We start from the raw sequence: 26,585 nt of genomic DNA on the forward strand, positions 1-26,585 counted from the left end.
TGCCCTGTGAGATTCCTGCTGAAACTTCACATTGGCGTTGCCAGGATTCTAGGACTCTGGTCAAAACACCCAAAGTGTTAGGTAATTCTTGGAGGCTGTCAGGAACATTTGGGGAGAAAGACCCAAAAAAGTTTGGATCTCTATGCCCAGAGTGGCTCCCAGTTTCCTCCCTGAGTGTCTTCAGGGCTGAAGAATCATAGTCTAGTGGGACGAATAACTGGAGAAATCTAATTTAATTGGGAGGGAGAAGAATTTTACTTTATTTCTTTTAAGATTTTTTTTTAATTTTTTAATGTTTGTTTTTGAGAAAAAGAGAGCATGAGGGGGAGAGGGACTGAGAGAGAGGGAGACACAGAATTGGAAAAAGATTTTTATTTTTAAGTCATCTCTACACCCAATGTGGGGCTCACACTTACAACCCCAAGATCAAGACTTTCATGCTGTACCGACCAAGCCAGCCAGGTGCCCCAAGGATTTTACTTTAATTTGAACTCTTCAGGATGAATTCAGTTTACTTCAATTCAATTCAGTTTGATTAAAAAAAAAAAAAAAAAAAAAAAGGTATATTTCTGTAGCATATCCTGCTGGGGACCCAGAATTACCCTTTCTCATTCTTTTTCCTTCTCTTTCCCCCTCTCCCAAATGGGAAAACATGCTTCTCCTCAGTGGCTTTTTCTTGTCCTCATTGTTTCCACCCCTGGGGCATATTCTTTTCTAGTCCCATTTCTAGATCATCCTACCTCCCGTAAGGGATCTGGACTTAATGATCATGGACTCCTGGGCTAACTGGATTCCAAATATGCCATGTATTTACATTATTTGTTCACTTATTCAGTGATATTTTTTTTCCAGCACATACTATGTACTAGGTCATATGGGTGTGGCAACAAATGGCATGTACACAAAACTTGCTGCCTAGGAGCTTGCAGTCTAGTGGAGAAACCAAAGAAGTTCATAGGGAATTACAAAATGATGTAATGATGTAAGAGAGGTCAGCTCAAGACCCTGTGTCTCAATAAACCAAAGGTCACTTTTGACCAAACTTATAACTTTAAACCTGGCTTAACATTCAGGTTGCTGAGCTCATTCAGAGAGGTACACATATGAAGATTCCAATTTGTCTACTCCACTCCTAAGATCTGGGCTGGGTATATAGCCTTAGATCTCCTCTATTCTGAGAGGTCTTCCAGATGGCCACATGGACAAGCCAGTTCCAGCTCCCTAGCTTGCCCCTGGGCAGTAAAAACAGACTCAGTGAACAGGTGCTGGCTTAAACCAGTCAATTGTTGCACTGATTTTTTTTCTTTTTAAAATTATTAAAACCCTGAAACCAAGCCAGAATCTAGCATGAATAATGCAATTGTTAGTCTTCTTGTCCAAGATTGCCATTTTCATTTTTCCATGCTCTTTAAAAGACCCAAGAGCCAAGATAAGTCTCTTTTAGATAGACATCAACTAAAAGGCAGTGGACAGAACTCTCTGCCCCTATAGCAGATTCTGGCCCTACCCCACCACTCTTTAACAGAGGATGGTCTGTGCCTTTGCTCATCAACCTAATTTAGATGATAGATGATAGACAGAAATGAGCTATAAAGGGTTGTATACTTCCCCCACCAACACAGCAGTGGGGGATGTGGCAAAGGCCAGAGGTTCAAGTCTCAGTTTTCCATCCTGGGTGAATTCACATGGCTCTTCTTCACTAGTCCTAAAGCCGAGAAATTTCTCTTCTAGATCTTCCTTTAGAACACAGCCCAGATTGAACTGGAGTTGGACAGACTAAAAAAATGTTTACTTTCCCAAATTTTTGACCTTAGTCTTGCAAGTTCAACTCCTCTGATTTGCCAGGGTCAGGGATTACCCATCCTCCACCCCCCGACCCCCCAGTATAAAATGACTAAGAATTAGGAGCAAAGTGAAGGGAAGAAACATAATTGTTAGGATATTTCAAGATGGGGGCAACCAGGGCTATTTATTCTGGGGCTTTTCATTCTTCTAAAGAATAAGTAAAGTCCTCGTATTTTAATATCCACACTTTCATTTGCCATTAAATTTCTATGATCCAATTATAAATTGTATTTTCTAAATTTAAGTCTTATTTAGAATAAATGTTAAAATTTACACTTATATACATTAAATGTTGTTGGAATGTAGGAATTTATATTGTTTGCATAACTAGTCTGTCATTTTATCATTCATCCTTATAGTTTCCCATCTGAAGCTCTTCAGTGAGGCACAGGTTACCTCACAGTGGGAGATCAAATGCAAAGCCACACAACTTCACACGTGCCCAGGTTTGCAGAGGGCCCAGGAGCAATTGCTGGATCTTGCCTCCCTTGTCTACATGTGTTAATTGGTTTGCTCCCTGAATTGTTAATTGTTATCATTAAGAAATAAAATGGGGAAAATTTTTATTTTTATTATTTACTTATTTATAAGTAAATAAATAAATTATTTATTTATTTATTATTTATTAATTGTTATCATTAAGAAATAAAATAGGGGAAAAAAGGAATGAACCACTCCAGACGAAATCAAATTAATGAACCCCTACCATTCCACCATTAGTAAGATACCATAAACACACAATACAATAAAACCATTACCATTGTTCTTATTTCTATTTTTAATTTGATTCAACCACAGCTCATTAGAATCTTGTGTGTGAAATTAGTATCATGGTTGCTTCCCCACTTGGCCAGCTGGCAGGGGGTGTGAATAGAAAAGCTAAGGGTGGATGTCTGTCTGATGATGGAATGTTAAGGAATGTATAGATTTGACTTCAGGATTAAAAATATAGATATTCAGGGCGCCTGGGTGGTTCAGTCGGCTAAGCATCTGACTTTAGCATGGGTCATGATCTCACAATCTGTGAGTTTGAGCCCCACATGGGCTCTCTGCTGTCAGTGTGGAGCCTGCTTTGGATCCTCTGTCCCTCTCTCTCTCTGCCCCCACCCCTTCTCTCAAAAATAAATAAACATTAAAAAATAGATAGATATTCAAGTTTCTCCAAATTACTCCTATGAAGTCTGCTGGAATAAGTATATCTTCTCTTCAAGTAGAAAGTCCTATAAGCAGCCATTTCTTTTTTACCCACATTTATCAAGCCCTCATTATGTGATAAGCACAATGTTGAGTGCTTAATGTGTGCTTCATTTAATCCTAGCAATAAATATATAAACTGGTTACAATTATTATTCCCATTTTACAGATACGAACCCTGAAGTACACTACCAAAGGCTCTAGATGATGGTAAAGGGGTTCAGACTCAAGATGGTCTGACTTTCAAGCACACACTTTTTTTTTTATTATTATTAAAGTATAATGATATATAACACTATGTTAGTTTCAGGTGTTCAACATAATGATTTAATATTTGTATAGACTGCAAAATAGTCACCACAATAAGCCTATTTTCCTGTCACCATATAAAGTTACATAATATGCAAAACAATATTATTAACTATAGTCACCATGCTGTACATTACATCCCCATGACTTACTTATTTTATGATTGGAAGTCTGTACCTCTTGACCACTTTCTCCCATTTCACCCACCTCCCAACCCTCTTCCCCTTTGGCAACCACCAATCTGTTCTCTGCACCTATGAGTTTTTGTTCTTTTGTTTTGTTTTTTAGATTCTACATATATATGAAATCATATGCCATTTGTCTTTCTCTGCCAGACTTACCTCACTTAGCGTAATACCCTGAAGATCCATCCATGTTGTCACAAATGGGAAGATTTCATTCTATTCTATGGCTGAGTAGTATTCTATTGTATATATACACTACATCTTCTCTATCCATTCATCCATTGATGGACACTTTTATTGTTTCCATATCTTGGCTATTGTGAATAATGCTCCAATGAACATAAAAGTGTGTATATCTTTTCTAATTAGTGTTTTCATTTTCTTTGGAGAAATACCCAGAAGTGGAATTGCTGGACTATAGGGTAGTTCCTTTGAGGAATCTCCATACTGTTTTTCATATTGGCTGTACCAATTTACATTTCCACTAACAGTGCATGAGTGTTTCCTTTTCTCTACATCCTTACCAACACTTCTTACTTCTTGTCTTTTTGTATTCTGACAGATGTGACATGATATCTCATTGTGATTTTTATTTGCATTTCCCTGATGATTAGTGACACTGATAATATTTTCATTTGCCTATTGGCCATCTACATGTCTTCTTTGGAAAAATACCTATTCAGATCTTCTCATTTTAAAGGCCTATTTTTAAGTTGGATTATCTGGGTTTGTGATGTTGTCATTGGGTTGTATGAGTTCTTTATGTAGTTTGGATATTAACCCCTTATTGGATATATCATTTGCAAATATCTTCTCCGTTCAGTAGGCTGCTTTTTTTATTTTATTAGTGGTTTCTGCTGCTTGGCAGCAATTTTCAGTTTGATGTAGTCCCATTGGTTCATTTTTGGCTTTTGTTGCTTTGAAGTCAAATCCAAAAAACGTCACCAAAAGCCATGTCAAGGAGCTTCCCATGTATGTTTTTTCTTAGTAGTTGTATGGTTTCTGGTCTTATAGTCAAGTATTTAATCCATTTTGAGTTAATTTTTGTGTATGGTGTAGGATAGTGGTCCACAGTGCAAAGTGCTTTTCCTTTTCACTGCCAAGATAGTGGAAAAATGCCCTCAGTTTTCTCATAAGATGTTTCCTGTGTGAGTTTTCATGAGTAGGCCTTTTAGGATAGACCACTACAAACCAGTATAGATGTTCCAGCAAATGGTTTAACTATATCATGCTTCCATTTCTCCATGTCACAGTAAGGCTAACAGTTCTTACCCCCTTCCTACTTCTCATAAAATGTATGAAGTTTAGGGATATTATGCCATCACATGCACTTTGAGCTTCTTGGAAAAACAATGCTATATAAACACACCATGAAAGTAATAGAAAAACAGTGTCAGTGTGGTATGTATACAACATAAAATGGACCAAATTATTTTGTTAGAGTTTGGGACAAAAATAGCTCCTTAGTCTTGCATATCTATTTTTTAATTACGCTGTATATTGGCTGTGTCTGTGGTTTTCAAGGGCAATCTGAAAGGGAAATGTGTCTGATAGAATGTTGATTGGGTTAGCGGTTTAGCATTCTCATTTTAGAGGAAATTCTGCAATATCCCAGATCTTGCCTGTTTCCAGCTTTTGGAAAAACCCCAAATCAAAATTTTGTTGCCAGATGAAAGTGTTACATGGAGGGAGGTTGGCTGTGAATTTCTATATATTAAAGGCCATCCTTACTATCCCTTATGAAAGATCCAGGAGCCTTTTATTAATTCAAAAATAGGAAGGTCACTTTAGGACTCTTTTTTCCAGAGTTACCAAAATATCACTGCACTGCCCAAACTGAAATGGGCCATCACCTCAGAGTAAAAAGTGGAAGAAGCTAGTGTGAGATCCAAGTAGTTTTAAAAGGCATGAAGGATGTGAATGTACTTAAGACGACTGAATGATACATTTGAAAAGTGGTTATGTGGCAAATTTTATATTATGCTTAATTTACCACAATTAAAACTTTTTTCAAAAGATTAAGGTGGTAACGTTTATGTTACATGTATTTTACCACACTTAAAAGCTCCATTTATAAACAGAACCCTCTGCCCACAGATAAAAATGCCTGACACCCATTGTACTTAATGCTGCACTTTCGTGCCCTCCCCTAGACGAAGGTTCCTAGGAAAGGAACATTTACCATTTTCTCACCATGACACTGAGAAAGCCTTAAAGGACTTGTTGATCTTCTTTTAAGACAAGAGAACCCTTCTCCACTCTCCAGGTGAAGGGAGAAGAAAAGCTGCAAGAATAATCAACATGCATTTTGCAGACTCATCAGCCCTCACTGACAGCTCCCTTCAGTTGGATCGAGCCTGGGGTTGGGCCTTCGTATTTGCTGACCTGTAATTTTGTTTCTAGAGTGGCAGAGAGAGGGAAAAAAGGGGACTTTTTATTTCTTCTCATCAACTCTGCTGTACATTTATGATCTCTGGCCAAAAAAGAAACGCCTGTTGATATTGAAGGCTTGTGTTTTTGTAAATTCAGGAGAATTCCCTGACATCTTTGGGGTGAAGCAGAGATGGTGAGGCAAATCTACCAAAGGCCGACTGTGATATTTCCATCAGGATCTATATGTGCTGGACCTGTGATTCTGTGGGAAGAGCAGTGGCCCTGAAGACCAGGCCCCTTACTCTTTCCTAGTCCTGACTCTGCTTCAAACCTGGCCATTTAACTGCTGAGTCTATTTCTTTTTTTTTTTTTTTTAACGTTTATTTATTTTTGAGACAGAGAGAGACAGAGCATGAGCGGGGGAGGGTCAGAGAGAGAGGGAGACACAGAATCGGAAGCAGGCTCCAGGCCCTGAGCTGTCAGCACAGAGCCCGACGCGGGGCTCGAACTCACGGACCGTGAGATCATGACCTGAGCCGAAGTCGGACGCTCAACCGACCAAGCCACCCAGGCGCCCCTAATTGCTGAGTCTAAATGTCTTCATGTATGAAATTCAAATAACCCCTGTTGGAAAACCTACTGTCTTTGCTTCATGATATTTTGCTGAAGATAAAGACAATAATGTATTTTAAAATGTTTTGAAAAGTGAAAACATTGCACAAATGTGAGGTGTTTGTTTAAACATGTCACTGAAGCAGGGTGGTAAAATGGCAAAGTGCCAGGTATCAACAAACCAGAGTTAGGCCTGATTGTTTCAGAAAAATAATGATATGGGGTGCCTGAGTGGCTTAGTGGGGCTCTTGATTTTGGCTCAGATCATGATCTCTGGGTCATGAGATGGAGCCCGCCATACCACTCAGTGCAGAGTGTGGAGCCTGTTTGGGATTCTCTCTCTCCTTCTCCCCATCTTGTGTTCTTTCTCTCAAAATATAGAAACTTAAAAAAAAAAAAGAATGACATGAATCAAATGAACCTCCTCCAGTAGCATTGGTTCAGGCCATCTTCTCAGGGTTTTTCTTTCTTCCAGATCATGGACACTGCTTTTTAATAGCAAAGCCAATTTGATTTGTTAATTTGTTAATTGTTACTCCTACATCTTTTCTTTTTTTCTTTTCTTCCCTTTTTTTTTTTTTTTTTGAGAGAGAGAGAGAGAGAGAGAGCGCACCAGCAGGGGAGAGAGGCAGAGGGAGAGAGAGAGAAAGAGAGAGGGAGAGAGAATCCCAAGCAGGCTCCACATTATCCTGGAGCCCTCTGCAGGGCTCCATTCTGAGACCCTGGGATCATGACCTGAGCCAAAAATCAAGAGTCTGATACTCAACTGACTGAGCCACCCAGGAGCCCCAGTGCTCCCACATCTTAAGGGTATCTTTGCCATGGTAAAATAGCAACGTTGTGGGTGAGGAGAGCAAGTCTCTTCTGCCCTGCCCCCTTGTATGTGTGGATCATTGATACCGTGGTCTGGCTAGTGAGCTATGGATTGAGGATGTGGGGGTATAGAAATGGTTCCTAGCTTGTCAGCATAAGAAGTTTGTGTGGTGCATAATCACGGGAGAGTACTTCACGGGTGTTATCTCAGGGGTGTGAAAATGTGTGTCTACAAGGGCCCTCCCTGGTGTGTTATAACATGACTTCATAGGCAGAATGACCCTGAATGTGCAGATGCGGGTGGCTGAGAGGCCAGAATCTGAATCCGTCTTGAGACTAAAGAAGTTTGTTGTTGTTGCCTTCCCCCTTCTCCCAAAACACCCCCCAAAACCAAAAACCAGAAAACCCTCGGAAATGGCCTCCTGGAGTGGGTTCTTGAAACGGATGGGGCAGCGGTTAACGTGTTTCTTTCTCAAGCCCTCGGGTGTGTCTAGCTGAAAGGGGGCTGCGCAGGTCTGACCCCGGGGTGGAAGGAAGAGTTGTCAGTCAACTTCTCGGTGAGGCGGCACCCGGGCCGCGGTGGGCGCGCGGGTCTGCGCATCCCGCCCCCGGCCGGGAAGGGGCGGAGCCGGGCGGTGCCCGCCCCCGGCGGTCCCCTCCCCCGGGCCGCTCCCCTGTGCCGTGCCCGCCGCAGTCACCGCCGCCTGCGGGAAGCTGGTAGCCGGGAACCCGAGCCGGAGTGCGGGCCGGGCTGGGCTGGGCTCGCGCGCGGGCTCAGTCGCCGCTCCTGCCGGTGAGTCGCAGGCGCCGAGCCGGGGGGAGGGGGGGGATCTGGACCGCGACGTTGGGGAGTCCCCGGGACGCGAGCGCGGGGGGTGGGGGGGGGGAAGGGATGTCAGGACCGCGACGTTGGGGAGCCCCACACCCCGAGCCCCGAGGGGCTTCCAGAATCGAGAGGTTGACGACGCCGAGCTCTGGGGCCGGGGCTCAGCGCCCCGGTGTTGGGGAGTCTCAGAGCTTGAGCCCTGAGGGTGAGGCGGCAGGTCAGGACCCAGACGCTGGGGACTCCCGGAGCCCGAGGCTGGAGGACCGAGGGGTCAGGACCACGACGTTGGGGAGCTTCGGTGCCGGAACGAGGGTGTCCTGTCGGCATTCTCGGGGCGCCCTCCGCAGGGCGGAGGGGAACTGAAGCCGGAGGGGAGTGCGGAGGGGAGGAAGCCCGAGGCGGGCGGGGCGGGAGGGGAGCCCCGGAAAGGGTCGGGGGGTGGGGAGGCGCGTGGTTTCTCGGGGGAAAGATGGAGGGGCTTCTCCGAGAGGGGGCGCCGGGAGCAGAATTGTGGCGGGAGCCGGGGTTACGTTGGGGAGCACAGGGGGTCGGAGAGATGGAACGCCGCGGCAGAGGATCGGGGTGGCTGGAGGTGAGGGGGTGAGGGGGCAGGGAGGGACTCACGGAACGTCTCCGCCTAGGGGACACACCCTCTCGGTGGAACGGGGTCATGGAAACCTCCAGAGGGCATTCCCTCCGGGGAACAAAACCAGTGCACCCAAGATGGGGGGCGGGAGGGACGAGGGAGAGGCATATCGATGACCTGGTGCGAGGACCTGCAGCCAGCCAAGGCACCGCAGCTTCCAGTGCATCTCTGGGCCCTGGAACACAGACCGACCGGGGGGAGATCCGCGGGCCCGGAAGGAATCTTTGCTGCATCTCCTGTTTCTAAGTTGTGTTAGAAGTGATTTTGCCCAGGGACCCATTGAGAACAGTCTGGGCTTAAAAGAGTAGTTAAGGAGTGAGATTTCAAATGTACACGTAAGTTCTGTCTGTGTGTGCTTTTAGGCACATAATAAAGGTGTATTTAATTTCTAGATCCACTTGTGTTACTTGCTCCCCACTTTCCTATACTCTGAGAGAAGCTGTTTATGAGTAAAAACTGGAGGAAAATCAGCAACGGGGCCGGAGTGGGGGGGGGGGGGACACGTGCACGCGCGCGCGCACACACACAGGGACACACGGCCCACGAATGCACTGCATTCCACGGCCGAGTAAACACGAGAAGTGTACAGTTTTGGATTGTTTCTGTTGGTGAGGACTTCCTTTACTAACGGCAGTAGGAAGATACCTGCATGGAAGGTGGACTGTCCTTGACTGCCCTCTTACGCTGTTCACAGCCTATATTCACCTCTGAGCTGCTACACCCTTCACCGGGTCATCTGGCTGGGCACTAGGCTGTTTAGGACCTCAGTGGGTGGGTATCCAAATGTGTGTCTAGAGATAAACAAATGACCAGTACATTTTTTTCCCCTGTTGTTTATTTTGGGTATCCAACTTCCTTCAATTAGTTAAATAATGTTGTGTATTAACATATCCCTGTGGTTAATTTTGTATGGTAATTAGTTTAATTATTCAGTATAACAGCTAATTCAAGATGAGCCAGGGCCCCAGGAATCCTATTGAGTGGATTTCTCCATTGGAAGTTTTCTGGGCTTTGAGGAGCAGGGGAAGAGAGATGACCCCACTCCTTTTCCTCTCTGCCGTAGATATAGATCCATCTTCTGACACACACTGAGATTTAAGCTTCCTGGGAAGACCAAGGGCTATTTTGGCAGCTAGCTGACGTTGGGCCTCTTTTTTTTTCTTCATGAAAAGGAAATCTCTTCAATAATTGTGCAAGTTAACGGAAAAGCAATTTATTCATTTTGCAAGTATCGTTTCAGGACAAACTTTTCTTTCTTTCTTTCTTTCTTTCTTTCTTTCTTTCTTTCTTTCTTTCTTTCTTTTTTCATCAAGGGGGTGTTCAGAACCTTGCACCAAAATCTGCAGTATCATTATTGCACAGCATATTTATTTACTTGGACATATCTAGCTGATTCTTTCAATTCATTATCCAAATGTTAAAATAAATATGCCAGTATTTATACATTCAGATGAGTATTTCTCCCCTTCAGAAGCCTCATCTTGGCAGGCTGTGGACTAATTCTAGTGATGCTGTCATTGCTGAGCATAATTTTAGAGCTCCTGGCTTGGAGTTTCCTTCAGAGTTTGTAACACATTTACTGAATTGCCTCCATGATGGCAAACCTCCCTCAGTTGGGAAAGAGCCAAACCAAGTGGTACCAAATCTGGTTTCTGAGGTCAGGATCGAGATAGTAATAGGAAGTATGCCCATTAAAGTAATGAAAGTCCCTCTTGAAGGACTGGCAGTTTTAAAGGGGGCATCCAGTAAAGGTATGTGTATGTGTTTAGGATTGGCAAGTAATTGCTTTGAAGTACAACCTTTATTGGGGTGTATATGCTGTCATGTGTGTAAAAAAACAGTTGGTCCTGTCACCTGTTTTATACCTTAATGGTCTACTGGGCTGGAGAAAATAAGCCTTTCTTTTCTTTTCCCTTTGAAGATACTCTTTACCAGGCAGTTTCCATTACTGTGCATTTTTACAGAAAACAAAACAAACAAACAAAGACTTGTTTTCTCTGAAAAACAAAGGTACCCAGAAAGTCACTTACCCCATATATAGGTAATGCCTGGCTGGTACTTGAGTTTTTATGTGAGAGGATCTAGGTTGAAATAAGGGGAAGAGAGTGAGTTCTGCAAATCCATTTCAGTTTTGGGACTTCAGGGCACACAGTGTGAAAAATTAACATATCCTTTTTTTCTTCCATTTTTCTTCTAAATTACCGATTTTTTTAGGTTATATAATATAATGCTTCATACCCCCATGGTTTGAACCTTGATTTGCTGTGATCTGGGGCACAGCTTTCAGCTTCAGTTTTCTAACCTTAAAATGAAGATGCTAATGAGTATGTGCCTAATGAAGATGAAATGAATGTAAAACCCTGAGTCCAGGGCCCGACACATAAGTGCTCAATAGAGTCTACCTATTTTTGTTATTATTGTTGTTTATTAATAGTTTTATATTAAAAATCCTTTGGAGCCATGTATAAATTTATCATTTCCCAGGTACTGATATTCCCTTTGTTGGGCTGTGCAAATGAATATGTGAATGAGAACATTTTGTTTTTACTCTCCTATCTTCTTAGAAAATTTTTAAGTGACCTCAAAAAGCAACCGTTCCTAGCTGCTTTATTTTGAAATCAGATTTTATTTTTTAAATGAACATTCTTGGGGCGCCTGGGTAGCTCAGTCAGTTAAGCGTCCGACTTCAGCTCAGGTCATGATCTCACAGTTTATGGGTTCGAGCCCCGTGTCGGGCTCTGTGCTAACAGGTCAGAGCCTGGAGCCTGCTTCGGATTCTGTGTCTTGCTCTCTCTCTGCCCCTCCCCTGCTCACGCTCTGTCTCTCTCTGTCTCAAAAAAAAAAAAATAAAACATTTAAAAAAATTAAAAAAATAAAAATAAAATAAACGAACATTCTTATTTTAATTGTATATTAAGTATAACAGTTTGGTGAAAGTCTGAAGGAAAAAAACTTTAAAAGCTCCTCCTATAATTACTTTCCTTGATCAATCAAATACTATTCTAATGTAATAGCTACCGTTCTCTTGGCATGTATTAAAAAGGATGATTCTGGTGCACATTTGTTTTAGTTAAACTCGAATTTCGATCTGCTTTGTCAAATGGCAGGGAAGAATAACTTGGCACTAAGCTCTTGGGTCTTTCATAAATATTGACGTTAATTTTTTCTGATTTAGGAATTTTGTTAAAACATAAATTAGAAAGATGTAAAAATGTGGGAAAATAATTTTATCTTAGTTTTAATCAACCAAATAGAGGTTGCTATGAAATAGATGTTTCATGAAATGTTTGCCCTTTAGTGAGAGTTCTCTGTTCTAGGCAGGTGTGTGCAGGAGACAAGAGATGGAAACAGACTTGTCCTCCAAGAGTTCACATAACGTGTTACCTCAGGACCATTCATTAGCAAAATTTTTTTCTCCTAATGGCTTATGGGGATAAGGATTAATATGGATTTCACTACATGTTCTTTTCCCTCAATTTCTTGGAGAAGGCTAAATATACAGATCTCTTAATGGTGGTCATATTTTTGAGGTGGATTAACTCTGGGAATTAGATCGTGCTATGCAGTCATTTGCCATGAAAGGAGATAATGGCTACACAAATACATAGTGTATTGTAAGTGGTATATAAATGTAGCATAAAATGGTATTACTGTTGTACAGTACTTTCCTAGAGTGTTCTGATTATCCCTTCCATAGTAGTGTTGGTTCCAACTCTGTCTCTCTTCTGAGTCACAGTGGTTTATGTACTTATAGAGTATGAAGAAATAAGACAGCATGGCGGTTAGAGTCCTGGTTCTTAATGGGGAAGGGGATGATACCCCCTCCCCCACATTTGGTAATTTCTGGAGATATTTTTTATTATCACAACTGTTGGGGGAAAGGATGTCACTGAATGTAATGGGTAGAGGCCAAAGATCCTGTAAAGCGTAATAAAATGCAAAGTACAGCTCCCCAAAACAAAGAATTACCAACTGAAATGTCAATAGTGCTAAGAAACTCTGGACTGGAGCTTGGGATCTGGAGTGGGCATCAACCTGCACTAGCATCCTAGCACAGCCCTGGGTAAGATCCTTAAACCTTGTGTCTGAAGAGATACTGTGGAATTAAAAGAGATAATGTATATAAAGTGCTTAGTACACACAAGCTGCCCAATAAATGGTAACTCTTAGTATCATGTCTGGTTAGTAAATCTAGGGGCTACACTTCAAACAGACGGCTTTGGTTATTTAACTTATTGTACACAGAACCAATCCAGGTTTCCTGATCCCACCTGTGCGTCCAAGAATAGGACAGAGACACAGACTTATGGCCTCTAGCCCCTGTGTTTCCTTCTTCATTCTGGCCCAGGTTCTGCCCTGGTTCTGCCCTGGTTCTGCTAGGCAGCTGAATATGACTCTAGCCAGATAAACAGGACAGTCAGTCCCCAGACCTCTCTTATGTATAGGGAGGGTGAGCTGAGGATGGAAGCACTCTCTGTTTTATTGGGGCTAAACTGGGAAGGAGAGAACCAGGCTGAGAAGCTCTCTCTGACCAAGTTGATCTCCAGGGTCCTCTCAGACCCCTGTGTATGCCTGCTCAGAGCTTTCTCTGCTCTATGAGAAGGCTCTGAGCAAAGTCTGGCAGGTTCCCTTTATTTTCCTTAATCCCTCTTACTCAAGCAACAAGTTCTTGTAGAGGTCCCTTTACTTTTAAAAGAATTGTCCAAATCCACTCCAGTTTTTGTTCTGTGTGGGGTTACCAGCCATCTGGGGGGAGATAAGAGGCCTCCCCTAAGGCCCAGGCTCTGCTTTGATCCCCTTGCCTTTCTGTGTTCTCCTGGTGCACACTGAAGCCACTTGAGTGAGTAATCCACTCACTGTTACCAGTGGAGCTTCTGCAGGGTGGGGGCAGGGCAGCCATTCTGGGTGCAGAGAGCGTTTAGCAGACCAGGATGTAAATAACACAGTGGTTTTTTTAGCTGTGAGCTAGAAACCATTAGTTGTGTTGCACAATAAAATCAACTGGGGCTCTCTTAAGAATGCTGATGCCTCAGGGGCTCCTGGGTGGCTCATTCAGTTAAGCATCCAACTCCTGCTTTGGCTCAGGTCATGATCTCCAGTGAGTTCGAGCTCAGCTTGGACTCTGTTGACAGCTCAGAGCCTGGAGCCTGCTTTGGATTCTGTGCCTCCCTCTCTCTCTCTGCCCTTCCCCCCTCACTCACACTTTGTCTCTCTCTCTCTCTCAAAAATAAACAAACATTAAAAAAAAAAAAAAAGAATGCTGATGCCTTAGCCCCACCACAAACCATTGATTCAGAATTTCAATGGGTAGGGCATGGGCATCAGATTTTTAAAATTATTTTGATGCCCAGTTAGGACCATGCCTTGTGAAATTAATGACCTATATTGAAAGAAAAGAAAAAGAAAAGAAAAGAGCAGAAGAAGAAAAGGAAGGAAGGAAGGGATAAAAAAGAATCTAATTAAAAGTATCAAAGTAACATAAGTATTATTTGTTAGGCTTTTATTTTAGTGATGAATGTGTGCCTGTTTGCAATGTAAAATATGTTTCTTCTAATAGGTTGCAGTCAAAAAGTTTGAAAAACATTGTTTTAGAGTCTTAGAGGTATTTAATTAATATTGACAAATTTACCTCTTTCAGTATTCCTGTGTGAGCCTCTGCTGGACAAATTTCAAAGTGCTTTTATGTTCCTTGTCAAATGCAACTTTTGCAGCCATCCTATGGAGGCCTAGAGAACAGACATCATCATATGGATTTTTTTTTTTCTTTACAGATGAAGGGAACTTAGGGTTGGTGAAGGTTAGACATTTATCAGTCACAATGAGAAAATGTCAAAAACAGGGACTCAGACTTCCAGGGCTTATGATTACTGCTACAGGGCTCAGTCTACCACATCTTTCCGCTTCTTCTGATCAGACCCTATGAGAAGGAGTTATAACTAGAGCATGAGTCTGGCTTCAGCATTATAAAAATAATACTGTTGACTGAGCACTTACGAGTGTCAGGAAATGTGTTTGTGTTACTTCATTTAAATCTCAGAACAATCCTGAGATAGGTACTATTATTAGCCCCATTGTACAGATGAGGAAACAGGTTGTGACTTGCCCAAAGAGCAGAGCTGGGCCCTGATAGCAAACCCAAATTCTTTATGAGTGCTCCTTATTGCCCCAGTACTAGTTTGTTGCCATTTCTCTAACTTCTAGATTCCTGCCTCTAGGGACAGTTTAAATAACCAGGAAATGGCCCTATGTCTTAATCTGCTCAAAGTGCTATAACAAAATACCATAGACTGGTTGGCTTAAACAACAGAAGTTTATTTCTCACATTTCTGGAGACTAGGAAGTCCAAGATCAAGGTGCCAGCAGATTCAGTTCCTGGTGAGGACCTTCTTCCTGGTTTATAGATAGCCACCTTCTTGCTGTGTCTTCCCATGGCAGGGAGGGAGAGAGTAAGCTCTTTTCCTCTACTTATAAGGGCACTAATCTCATCATGAAGACCCACAGTCCTAATGATCTCATCTATACCTAATTACTTCCCAAAAACCCCACATTCAAATATCAGTCATCACACTGGAGGTTAGGGCTTCAACATAAGGATTTAGGGGGCAGGGAACACAAGCAGTCTAGTACTTGTAGCTTCCACTCAGCTTTCCTAGTGTATGTTGCTGGAACCCTATACCCCACAGTGATTAAGTGAGCAAAGCCCTCTCTGCTGCCTGATCTATTTTATGGATCATTGTCCATGCTGTTTGTGGTGTTTAGTGCCATGAATTGCTGAAAATTTATGATGGGACTTTGGTAGTACTGGCTAAGAAGGAACCTGAACACTAACTCTGTGGAGTGAGATCTTGATGGACTTCTCACTGGCCTGGGAACCAAAGGATATTTTGTTCATGCACACATTCATTCATTCATTCATTCATCCATCAAATATTAAGGACCAGGTTCTGTGCTAAACACTGGGGATAGAATGATGAGTAAGGATGTACTTCCTGCCCTTATGGAGGATACAGTTTGCAGGTAAGTTGTAGAGATGACACTCCAATTTAAAGATGGAGGGAAGGGGGCGCCTGGGTGGCTCAGTCGGTTGGGCGGCCGACTTCAGCTCAGGTCACGATCTCGCAGTCCGTGAGTTCGAGCCCCGCGTCGGGCGCTGGGCTGATGGCTCAGAGCCTGGAGCCTATTTCCGATTCTGTGTCTCCCTCTCTCTCTGCCCCTCCCCCGTTCATGCTCTGTCTCTCTCTGTCTCAAAAATAAATAAACGTTAAAAAAAAAAATAAAGATGGAGGGAAGGAGTATTTATTATAGCTTCCTAATACCTGTACACAGAGCTAAAATGACCAGGACAAAGCAAAATTCAGGCCAAGTGTAAATAGGAGGGGGCTGGTTGGTTACTTACTGAGAAGCTTAGAGTGTCACATTATCCCACATGACATTCAGAAACCACCCTTGGGCAAAAGTGGGGAACTGCTCTCTGTTGTAAGGCAACTGGGTTGGATGATCAGGTTGAGTTAAGCCTGGGGCTTAAGAAAGACTTTTCTCTGCATGTCTGGCAGGGTATAAGCTTCTAAGCCATCTAGGGAGCTAATACACTATTAGTATTTTCTTATGTGAAGACAATTCAATACTCTATCAGAATGCTATTTGTCAAATGAGTGAATTAGTAATAATTATGATAAATGTTAATATATGAGAGAGGTAATTGGAGACAACATTTTTGAGATGAGTACATCCAGAGAGGTACCCAGGCTAGCTCTCCCACTTTAGGAGAACTCAGCTCCCCAGGCTGAGCTGGTCTCTGACTTTCACCAATCTCTAATTCCTAGGATTTGAAGCTCAAAGCAAAGGTTACAGATTTTAAGAGTTTTTGTTCATTTTGAGATGTAGCTAGCACTGAGGGCAGTGACATTTATCCTTCTAGGGTCATGTACTCCAAGATTATCAACAGCAAAGAAGAAAAATTGTTTCTATTCTCAAGCAATAGAGAATTGCTTGCTTTTCCATCAGTAGCTTGAAACTATGTATTTGCTTTATCCTTGACCTGCTCTTTGGAGGCTAAGAGAATACCCAAGAGGCTAAAGGTAAGTCTACAGTTGGGAAACTGGAGGAGGGCTGCACTTACCCCCAACTAATTGAAGATGGAATTAAAACACACACGTTTTGCTGAGTATGGCTTATAGATCATGGTTTTGTGAGAAATAAAACTTATGTTGGTGAAAACTATCTTCTCATTTTCCTTTTAGACTCACTCTAAAGAGGACTGGTAAAGTATAAAACATGGTAGGAAAGAAGGATGATGTAAAGTCAATGTTGGAGTGTTATGGCTCTTGAATTAGAAAATTTATGTTCTCCATGATGTCTTTAGGTCTGTCCAAAGAATTCATTCCAAGAGTTCCATCTTAGCTTTTTTTTTTTTTTTTTTTTTTTTTTTTTTTTATTCCTGCACTTAAGCAAAATAAAGGCATTGATATTGTTCTCTGGAGCTGCCAGGAACCCAGAGCACTTCAGAATGTGGAATTAGTCAGTTTGATGCATGCACTGACGCTGAAGTTGGAATTGGCTGCAGTACTAGAATGTCACCCAGACAAGTTCAGGTAAAGCTGCAAGAATGTCATTGAAACTGGGCAGCATTTCAGGTAGAGACTGATTCATCAGATCTTGGCCTGGTAAAGGGTTCAGATTAATTCATGAGGTGCTCTAGGTGTTTCTTAGGTTTGGTGCCCCCCTTTGTTTTCTCTTTAAGATACTCTGAGTGATGACTTGTTTCTGGTTTATGTCTCTGGGTATAATGCCAGCTTCTGAGTTGCTGTTGTCACAGTCCGTGGCAATGTCCTGTCCTATCTGAGATACTAATGCTTTGGCTTTTTGCAGCTGGAAAGTCATTCTAATAGAGGAGCACTTGGAAGGATGAGGGAGCAAAAGGAAACAGATTTTTCTTGCGGGGGATGGGGGGTGTAAATGGAATCCTACCAGAGCAGCAGAGGTGGGATTCAATTTGGGAATCTGTCAGTTCACATACAGGGATTTTTTGAATGTGCAGTAAGTACCTAACACTGTGCTAGATACTTTGAGGGATTCAAGAGAATCATAAAGCATGGTTTTGTATTTCAGGAACCTATGATACACTTGGAGCTTCAAAGTTTTCTCAGGAAAGAGGAAGAAAACTTTAAATCACTTACAGTTAAGTGCAGGGCTATGAGGCACTGGTAGTGGGTGTGTGCCACTCGGTTTAGAAAAGGGCAGAGTCACTGTGAGCTCTTAAAGTCAGTATAACTCAGGAAAAACAACCTGAGTGAGAACTTGGAAGGGGGTAACATTTAGACAGAGAGGTGGGTATTTCTGATGGTAGAAGCAGCTGAAGCAGTACCACAGAGGCAGAAATCAGAATGGTACATGTATGTGGTGTATGTAAGGCCTTGAGGAAATCGCTTCATTCTGCTTAGGTTTTTTTGTCTCTCATGGTACCACTTCATATATTGTGTGCTTAGTTGTTTACACTCTGTCTACAACGGGTCACAGTGGTCGTGTATGTAAGGAATACATGGGGCAGGATTTCAGATGTAGATTCCTTCTTGTGATTGGGTGTTTGGAGAAAGGAAAAGAAAATGAAATCATTGAAATTATTTCTCAAGGGCCTCTTCTGTGCTTGGCGGTAGTTTTAGTTGTTAGAGATACAGACGTGATCAAGATCCCTGCTTTTATGTAATATGTATTCTCTTGGGGGGAGACAGATAATAAGTAAATCAGGGAATATATACTTCTAGGATGTGAAAAATCTTATGAAGAAAAATAACTCAGGATGAGGAGAAACAGAGTGACGGTTGTAGGTAAGGTGAAGAATAGATAGGAGCGCCTGGTGGCTCAGTCGGCTATGCGTACGACTCTTGGTTTTGGCTCAGGCCGTGATCTCACAGTTCCTCAGTTAGAGCCCCACATTGGGCTCAGCACTGAGAGTGTGGAGGTTGTTTGGGATTCTCTCTCTTTCCCTCTGTCTCTCTCTCTGCCTTTCCCCTGCTCACTCTCTCTCAAAATAAATAAACTCTTAAAAAATTTGTTTAGAAAAAGAATAAGATAAAGATTTTAGATTAGCACTTAACTTCCCTAGAGAAGCCTGGATTATCACTGGATCATTACTGAAGTCTTCGCTAATGGAGTTCTGGCTTTATTGTTTATATTCATCTCATGCGTTGACTCTCCACTATCTATATATAGTGGACATTCAGCAAACATTTCACGATAGTAATAAGAATGGCCTTGCTAGGCTTGAATTGGACCACATTTTTCTCCTTCTTACTTTCTATAATTTTTTTTTAATTTAAAAGATATTGTCACAGATATTTACGGAAGGAGAAAAGGGAATCAAATAGGAGAGGACATGTAGGTATTGATGACAGTAACGTATTTATACATCAGTTCTGTGGAGAAGATTGAAGTAGCCGCATCAAAATTTTGTCAAATGAAAGAGAAAGAAAATATTAAAGTATAATTATGTGGCCTCAATGTGTCTCATGGTCTGGAGAACCACTGGGTCTAAACATCAACCAAATTCCAAAGGAGGTAATAACAGTACACCCATGCATACCCACAGGCATTAGAGACATAAAATAGCTACTATGTACTGAACAATTACCGTGTGCCAGGCATTGTGCAATGCACTTTATTTACATTATTTTTAATCCCTAAAACAGCCTTATAAGGGAGATACCCCAGTTTACAAATGAGAAAACAGATGAAATGGCTAGCCCAAGGCCTTATACTTTGTTAAGTGTCAGAGCTGGGGTGGCTGATTCCTTGTTTGTGAGAGGGTATGGGGTGGGTGAGTTGGGGGTTAATTAAGGACTCCCTTAGTGTGCATACCTAGCCTGGAATTGGTCCAGGGTGGGTTTTCCATCCAGCTCATCAACCTAGCTAAGGGACCCCAGAAGCTGGGAATTTCTGGAACTGACTCTGAATTTATATATGTGGTTTCCTGAACCTAATGGAGGCATAGACTCAGGTGACAGGGGGTGGAAGATGGTGCTGGAGGTGTGCATTGAGCATTTCATTATCTCATATAATGAGATCTGAAAAACTGCATATATGTGTACTGCTCAGGCAGTGAAAACTTGAACGTGCTTTGCTTTGGGCTGGGGTGATGGCAGCTCAGTTTAATCACTAGTTTATCTAAAGCTGACTCAAACACTGACTTATGTATCTCACTAAAAGAAATGGGAAAATGAACATTTATTAGATGTGGTTGACTTAGTAAAGCATAGGGAACGAATAACAATCAATTTAAAACAGGTTTGATGGTGAAAAGGTTGGGCAATAATGGATGGCCTAGAGTGACAATGAAGTTCAGTGCTTGTCTGACTCCCCCCACCCCCATTGCTGGCCCCAGGACCCCATCCATGTCTCTAGAGAGACAGGCTGCTATCCACATGCCTCTTTGACCTAGCAACAGTGCCTTCAAGATCTTCTCTGATCTATACCAGATTACATTTTATTGAGCACATGTGTGCTAGCAGTTTTATACATATTATCTTCTCTCTCTCTCTCTCTCAAACTTCCTTTTACAGAAAATATCAAAAAGACAGAGGTGCACAGAATGGTATAATAAACCCCCATGTATCCATCCCTCAACTTCAACAATTACCAACTCATGGCCAGTTTCTTTACATACACACACACACACACACACACACACACACACACACACACACCTTACCTCCAGATGATTTTAAAGCAAACCCCAGAAATCATATTATTATTTGTGATCATTTTAGAATGCATTCTAAAAGACAGGACTCTTTTAATATAATTCTTTAAAATTCACAACAACCCTATTTATTAGCCAGGTACTGTTATATCCTTATTTTATAGATGAAGACAATGAGACACAAGGAGATTAAATTACTTGCCCAAGGTCACCCAACTTGTAAGTGGCAGTCAGAATTCAAACCCAAGTTTCCTAACTCCAGAGACTGTCCTGTTAACCACTATGCTATGTGGTTGTCACTAGACCTCTCTGCTATAGCTAATCCTACAGTACGCAATTGGATCTAGGGTAGAGGAAAAGACATCCAGGGACGTGACTTGATTTCTGTGAATTCAACCACCCGACCACTGCTGCAAATTGGGTCTCTTTAAGCACACAGGGACAGAATGGCTGTGAAAGGCTTGGGATTGTCATCTCCATGAATGAAAGGACCCAGCCTGAAACATTAATGGATTCTATCTGGGCAGCAAACCTGATAAAGCAGCATTATTGCAATAGTTCTTGAGATGTTGGAGAAACCCACAAGGAGAAGAACTTGACAGAAAATATGACTGTCATTGGGCCATGGCTGCCGAGAGAAGTAAAAGGTTTCTTTTAAAATGAATTTTCCTTTGGTTTTCTCTTGGCAGAAGGAACCAGTCTTCCCACTGAGTCTTTTCAGTTTGTTTCTAGCACAGCTAATTGTGTTTATTTGTCTCCAGAATCACATGCCTGCCTACTCTCCCTTGCCTTTTCTTAAGGTCTCTTGACTGCTTTGTTGTACTTAACTGCCAAAAATGTTCTCCTCACCTGGGAGCCAGTTGGCTGACAACACGGAGTAGATATTGGGAGGCTGACTTTGTCTCTCCAGAGGGCTGACTTAGCTTCTGGCGCCCAAGCCCCCCTCAGGGGAGAGGGAGACAGATTATATAAGCTGGCTATGAAAGGGACTATGTCATTTGCCTTGTCTGCACCCACTTGGTCCATCAGTGTTCAGAGCAGAAAGCAAGTAAATACTATTGATTGAGTGAAGAAGAGAGCTTTGCTGGTTCAAGTTCAAGAAATTGATTCTCCATTTTTCCTATCAAAACAAGCATCACATTGACTTTTCTGCTTAATACACTCTTTTGTCTTTGGGATCACTGACATTTGCTTGATTCTCAAACTTCAGTCTTTTTTTTTTCTTCCTCCTTCCCCATGCAGTCCCATCACTGAAGCCACACAACCGATGGGGAACTACTCAGCTCCTATTTAACCCTTTCACCAGTGAGCACTAAAAGGTGGCACTTGTCAGGGTGCGGGTGACGAAGAGCTTAGAAATCCCACCTTTGGTTCTCTCTGGGACATGTCAGCAAGGACCTTAGCTGGGAACTAAGCTTTTTAGGGAACATGTATTTTCTTTAAATACTTATCATCGTGAATATTTTAAAATAGGTTATTATGATTGCTCAGACTTTTACTTTTTTGTTGTTTAAATTCAGGTTACTTAACATGTAGTACTGGTTTCAGGAGTAGAATTCAGTGATTCATCACTTACATACAACATCCAGTGCTCATCCCAACAAGTGCCCTCCTTAACCCCCATCGCCTATTTAACCCATCCCTCCACCCACCTCCACTTTGGTAACCCTCAGTTTGTTCTCTATATTCAAGAGTCTCTTATGATTTGTCACCCACCTCTTTTTATCTTATTTTATTTTTCCTTCCTTTCCCCTATGTTCATCTGTTTTGTTTCTTAATTCCACATACAAGTAAAATCATATATTTATCTTTCTCTGACCGACTTACTTCGCTTAGCATAATACACTTGGTTCCATCCATGTTGTTGCAAATGGCAAGATCTCATTCTTTTTGATTGCAGAGTAATATTCCATTTTGTGTGTGTGTGTGTGTGTGTGTGTGTGTGTGTGTGTGTGTGATATTTTTTTTATCCATTTATCAGTTGATGGGGATTTGGGCTCTTTCGGTGATTTGGTTATTGTAGTGCTGCTATAAACATTGGGGTGCATGTTTATAATAAGCATTTTTGTACCTTTTGGATAAATACCTAGTATGCAATTGCTGGGTCATAGGGCAGTTCTATTTATAACTTTTTGAGGAAGCTCCATGCTGGTTTCCAGAGTGGCTGCACTAGTTTGCATTCCCACCAACAGTGCAAGAGGGTTCCTGTTTCTCCACATCCTCACCAACATCTGTTGTTTCCTGAGTTGTTAATTTTAGCCACTCTGACAGGTGTGAGGTGGTATCCCATTGTGGTTTTGATTTGTACTTCCCTAATGATGAGTGATGTTGAACATCTTTTCATGTGTCTGTTAACTATCTGGATGTCTTCTTTGGAAAAGTATCTATTCATTTCTTCTGTCCATTTCTTCACTGGATTATTTGGTTTTTGGGTGTTGAGTTTGATAAGTTCTTTATAGATTTTGGATACTAACCCTTTATCTGATATGTCATTTTCAAATATCTTCTCCCATTCCATCGGTTGCTTTTATTTTTGTAGATTGTTTCTTTTGCTCTGCAGAAGCTTTTTTATCTTGATGAGGTCCCAATAGTTCGTTTTTGCTTTTATTTCTACTTTTTAAAACAGTCAAGTGAGAAAAACAGTGAACTGCAAGTCTCTTAGCTCTCTATTGTAGAGTCAGCTCAGGGATGACAAATACATGGCTCTGTGCCATGGCTCCCTCCTGAGTCTGGTGTCCCTTAGGAGCCCATGGCATTAAATCAATGATAGTACCTTTCTCTCTGAGTTCATCCCAGGCCTAGAATGCTTCTCAGTACAGGAATCTAGGAAGCACTTACCAAAGAGGTTGGTATAAGGGTTGAAATCTATTTGCTGTCTCCAAAGTAAATGGTTTTTAAAGGCCTCCCTGCAGTAAAATCTCGAGCCTTTCTGTCTGTTGTCATGTTAGGTCCTTAACAGCTAGGGACCAGCTCTCCTCTTTCAGCCCGAATCAGATCAAAGGTGGGGGAGGGGAGGGAGATGTTACCGACATCTGGAAAACAGATGATAGGGGAAAATGTTTTCAGTGTTGATGGTTCATGGAGGATTGGGAGGTGGTGACTCTCCCTTTTCAACCCATAGTAGGTTTGAGTAGATTTCCATAGTGCAAACCCATAGTAGATTTGATTTGTAGATTGTCAGTCAGTCAATAAGACTAATTTAAAGTCATTCTTTTCATGGGAGAAATGAAATGCTTAATGCTCAAGGGGAGTATAAAGGAAATGGCAGCCCAGAGCCTATCCTTGAGTTCCTAATCTGGTCTAGTAGTTGATTTAAGCTGAATTTAGATTCAGTGTAGTTGAGCGAGAAGTGACAACAAGAAACTTAGTGCTTAGTTATAATTAACTTACCATCAGCTAACTAACAATTCCTTTTACTTTTGAAGGAATTTGGAAGTTATTAAGTTAATGATTGTGAAACAACAGGACTTCCTTGACAGAAGATGTTTTAAGTACTCATGGCCACATTATAGATAATGTACTAGGCTGTAGGAATGCCGGGGCCAGTCTATAGTCACCAGAAAAAATTACTATCTAATAAAACTAACTGTGCAGACAGAGGCTGTGAGGGCTGCTACGGGGCTGACTGTCTCCAGGAAGATTGACAAAGGATGTCAGGCTGCCCTCTGGGTGGTCAAGATCAGACTGTGTGTGTTCAAATGTGTTTTTTTCTTGTTTTAACTGACAGCACATTCTTTTGCAAGCAAAAGTCAAACAAAGGCTCATTTTGGAATTCTCTGATTTACTAGCAAGGATCTGCAGAGATCCTCTTCCATTTCAGAAATCTCAACTGGATATTGGGGGTGGGGGTAGGGGGGAGGGCAGGGAAGGGAAAAACCACATAGGTCAACAAAGCATTAGATTGGCCAAGTATTTTAAAGGTTGTTTTTTTTTTTTGTTAATGTAAGATTTAGAGCCCTCCTTCCTACTTATATCTAGCAATGCTTATTTAAAAATCATTCTTCAGCTGAAATTATTCCTAGTTTGCTATTATTCTTTAGTTTCTCCAGCTTTTGGGATATCATATAAAATGAGGCCAAAAAACATCATTTGCTGCTGTTATTTGGGACTGTCTGAAGTAGTTGAATTCTCTGGCGGGGATGAGTGGCTGGTGAGGCTGAAACGGCGAGCTGGGGAATAATTGCAACTTCTCAGTAGATACTACCATCCTTTGTGGAAGGGAGCACTGGGGTGGTGGAAATGGAACTGCAAGTACTGACCTTGAGTTTTCTGGTAACAATCAGTGCTTGTCTCTTCCCAAGACCATATGACCTGTGGAACTTGCCTGAATAGCTTCTGGCTGGTACTGCTTCTTTTGTTTTCAAAAGGGACTCTTGGGATGTTAAAGTTCATCCTTTGGTTAAAATCATCTTATTTAAAAGCATCTTATTTGAATGTTAAATGGATGATGAACTTAAATCATGTTGGCTATTACACACTAAATAAGCTTAAAACTTGGAAAGGACGCTTTCGCTTTCTGGACCTACAGTCCTCTTGTCTTAGGTTTATAATTACATACATTTTTTGTTTGTTGTTTTTTTTTTTCAACTTTAATTCAGAAATCTCAAGTTGCTGGCCTTTATTATTCTCAGTTTACAGATGGTACTATTGGTGCCAGAAGGATTGTGGTTTATTTTTAAGTATGTGATTCATTTAATTTAAGTAGCATTTGGGCCTTCTGCCTTCCGGCTCACTTCGCCTCCAAGATCAATACAACCTCAAAGTAGAAAAAGTTGTCCATTTTTTAATAGTGTTTATATAATGGATATGCCTTATTTACATTGATGACAGTGTATCTACTACAATACAGCTTTGACTAATCAAAGTCTTCAGTGAAGCTAATTGTTACTGACACATTCCACTTCGATGAAAACACATCAAAGCACAGGAAAATAAAGTCCCATTAGAACTTATATTTAAGAGCAACTCTCCAGTAAGGCTCTAGACTTACCATAGATACTGTCCAGTCTTCTTGACCATTGGTACCTCTATTATCCAAGCTGCCTAATGATCACTGATTTCCAGAAGGAGCTGAAGGATGTGTATAGTTCTGAATTATACAATTTATTTTCACTTACAAATTTAGGAAAGTGAACTAATACATTTTGGAATGCTTTTCAATACATGAGGTTAAAACAGCATTTCCTAAAAAAAATAAAAAATTAAAAAAAATTTTTAAAAAAGTAAAAAACAAAAACAAACAAACAAAAAAAAAACCCCAGCATTTCCTGAGTAGTGTAGAAGTTCAGGGCATAGCCTCTGGAACGAGACTACCTGGGTACAGATTCTGGCTCCACCACTTCTTGGCTGGGTGGTCCCTTCTCTTGGACAAGAGACTTTACTTATTGTCTCATCTGTACTCCATTTCACAGGGTGGTGAGGAATAAATGAGTTAATAACATGCAAAGAACTTAGAAGTGTGCCTAGCATTGAGTAATTGCTCAATATATGAGTCATTATAATAGTTATTATTGGCAACTGGATAAAGAGGAGTACCAGGTTAAGATGAGGGACAAATATATCTCTGGTTTCTGGCAGCCATTTACTGAGATAGGAGCAAGGAGCATGGGACAGAAGCAAGGTCAGTGGGGGAAACTCTGTTCTGTTTGGTTCACTCTGAGGTATTGTGTTACAAATGAGCAGAGATATCAAATGGATATCAGATATACTCCATGCCAGATAAGAACTAACTTTTCTGTGTACTACAGATTCTCTCCTTGGTTTTCTTATGGATTTCTTGTGAGCTCTCCAAAAACACTGAATTCCATGTGCTTCAGAGTTTCCATCTGAACAATACTGAACACAGTAATGGCACATAGTAGACACTCAGCAAATATTTGTTAAAAGAATAATTGCTTTCATAAGGTGCTGAGTAGCTTGCACAAAGGTAATGTGTGAATGGATGGATGGATAGACAGAAAGATAGCCACATTGAGATTTTGACATAAAAACAAGGAAATTAAAGACAAGTATACGGTCAGCGTGTCTTTCTTTTACCGGTTCATTTATTCACTTTTTTTTTAATGTTTATTTTTGAGAGCTAGAGAG

At 41.5% G+C, this 26,585-nt stretch overlaps 1 protein-coding gene across 4 annotated transcripts in view; it reads left to right on the forward strand.

The window, feature by feature from the left end:
• The window catches only part of PAQR8 (progestin and adipoQ receptor family member 8), a 116,794-nt gene that overhangs the window by 68,180 nt on the left and 22,029 nt on the right, over positions 1-26,585 (forward strand). For 2 of the 4 annotated variants that reach the window (XR_006202643.1, XR_006202644.1), the window contains one exon: positions 2,205-2,391. The exons of 1 other annotated variant lie outside the window; for it this stretch is intronic. The gene's annotated coding sequence lies outside the window, so the exon portion shown is untranslated. Of the gene's footprint in view, positions 1-2,204; positions 2,392-8,020; positions 8,125-26,585 lie in introns of those variants that run through there. One more of the 4 variants, XM_042939034.1, reaches the window with a different exon arrangement.

Source organism: Panthera leo, chromosome B2, assembly GCF_018350215.1.
Source record: "Panthera leo isolate Ple1 chromosome B2, P.leo_Ple1_pat1.1, whole genome shotgun sequence".
NCBI classification, from domain to species: Eukaryota; Metazoa; Chordata; class Mammalia; order Carnivora; family Felidae; genus Panthera; species Panthera leo.